This window comes from Protobothrops mucrosquamatus, unplaced genomic scaffold (assembly GCF_001527695.2).
Source record: "Protobothrops mucrosquamatus isolate PMUCROS unplaced genomic scaffold, P.Mucros_1.0 scaffold2940, whole genome shotgun sequence".
NCBI lineage: Eukaryota > Metazoa > Chordata > Lepidosauria > Squamata > Viperidae > Protobothrops > Protobothrops mucrosquamatus.
The window spans coordinates 150,687-153,237 of NW_015388963.1; positions in this window are offsets into that span (position 1 = coordinate 150,687).

Consider the following 2,551-nt stretch of genomic DNA (forward strand, 5'->3'; position numbering starts at 1 on the left):
GGGGGAGAGCCTTCTCTGTGGCAGCTCCTGCCCTCTGGAATGACCTACCCCCCGACCTACGTACAGTTGCGGACCTGCGCCTTTTTCGCCGAGCCCTGAAGGCCCATCTATTCCGTGCGGCCGGCCTGGCGTAGTTTGATTATGTTTCAGTGGGGGTTTTTGTATGGGTGTGTTTTTAGAACAGGCCTGTTATTTAATTTGATTTTAGACAGAAATTTGTGTATATTTATTGTGGTTTTTATTATCGCCTGTTCACCGCCCTGAGTCCCGTAAGGGAGATAGGGCGGTATATAAATTCAATAAATAAATAAATAAATAAATAAATAATACAGTCAGTATCACTGGTGTGATCCATATAAACCAAAAAGCTCATTGGAGTCCTCAGTCAATTTTAAGAATGGGAAGATCCTGAAACCAAAATGTTTGAACTGCAAACCAACCCAACAGCCTTACTTCACTCTAGCATGTTAAGTCAGAAAAGGAAATCAAGTTTAATATAAACTAAGGTCAATAGACAGCCTAACGTGTTTAAGTGTATTGTTTGAATACAGAACATTTCCTAAATCAGGGTTTCTCCCTTGTGGGCCCCATCCCAGAATCTCAGTTGAGGTACGTAATTTTAGACAGCCGTTCAAGAGGAGCTGTTTTGAAGAGTCTTCAAGTTTTAATTTGCTGCCAAGTAGATGAGGGTTGGCATCTGGGGTATCTTTATTAATACTTTATCGCCCTATTAACATTACTGCTTCTGGTTTATTGATTTTATGTTGTTTTAGATTTTATTGGATGTTCTGTTTGGTTTTTTTTTTGCACTACATGGTGTTGTAAATCAGCTCAGTTTGGCAGGATATCAATATCTTTCCCAAACAAGCAAATAAATAAAACCAAAACAGCAGCTGAAAGATTTCAGGGATGACTGTCTCCATTAATTGTGAGCAAATGAATTGCCAGATACTGAATTGGGACCCAGGGTGGATAATGCAGGAAAAGGACTTGGTCCACTGGTGGTGAACCTATGGCACGCGTGCCAAGGCGGCACTCAGAGACCTCTCTGTGGGCATGCACGCCGTTGCCCCAGCTCTGCCTCCCCCCACAGCCCCCTCACCAGCAGCCCCCCTGGAGGAGAGTTGCCCCCGAGTGCGGCCCACATGGAGCAGCGCAGCCAAGGACGATGGCAGCTGGGCAGCAGAGACAAGACTCCACCCTCGCGCCCCATCATGCGCAGTTGATGCTGCAGAGCACGGGCGGAGGTCGTGGCTGCCATGCCGCTGCTGGGCTGCCTGGGCGATCTGCAGCAGGCCGTGAAGGCGGTGGGTGGCCCTGGGGGCGTGGCGTAGGAGCGTGGGGCAGAGGAGCGAGGCAGGCGGGGCAGGGGCGGGGCCTGTTTTTGGGCACTCAGTCTCTGAAAGGTTTGCCATCACTGATTTAGTCCTTCCAATGTGAAGAGTCAATGGCTACCTTTAGTGTTAACCCAAAATACTTATTTTGGTTATTTCTGCTTTAGTGTGCTGGATGAAGCAATCCTTTGGTGTGCAAAAACATGGTATCCAAAATAGCAGTTTCATGTGGCAAAGCTAGCTGAACATCATACTTATCCTGTGAGACCCTGTTTCTGCCCCACTTTACAACTTTTCTTGCCATTGTTAAGTGAATCACTGCAGTTAAGTTAGTAACACAGTTGTTAAATGACTCTGGATTCCCCACTGACTTTGTTTGTCAGAAGGTCACAAATCATGATCACGTGACCCTGGGACAACGTCATAAAACATGAACCAGTTGCCAAGGGTCCGAATTTCAGTCATGTGACCACAACGATGCTGCAAAGGCTGTGGGGGAAACGGTCACAGGTCACTTTTTTCAGTGCCATTGTCACTTTGAATGGTCGCTAAACGAACGGTTGTAACATCTTTGCTCCACAAAATGCACTGGGTGACAGTTTGCTTCCGCATCCAATTCCAGGTGTTGGTTATCACCTATAAAGCCTTACATGGAGTAGTGGGATTCAAATATGTGAACAACCGGTTCTCTGTGTGGATGCCACTTCCGGACGTCCGTTCTGGGCCTGGGCAACAAAAAATTAGCTACCGGTTCTGCTGAAGTGGTGCGAACTGGCTGAATCCCACCACTGCGTAGGGTCAGGCTACCTAAGGAACTGGCTTTGCCCCATGGCATCAGCCCATCCCACCCAAATCAGGCAGGGAAGATATGCTGCCATTGGTCAAAAAATTCAGACTGGCAGGGTCAAGGAAGAGAGTCTTCTCTGCCATTCCCCTTGCATTATGGACCATGAGGCTGGCCTCCACTCTCCCGGCCTTCTGCAAAGGGGTCAGAACTTGGCTGTGCAGCCTTGTTGGGGGGGGGGGGCACAGAGGACCATACAATGGTGGGGCTGGCTGGACCTATAAGAACTACCCCCCCACCTGCATTAACTATTAGTAAATGGCCATCTTGGATTTTTTAAATCTTTTTGAAATTTTATAATGCTATATTTTACAATTTAAAAATCCTCAATTAATTTTAATATTTTAATGCTAATTTTATAAGTTGTTTATAT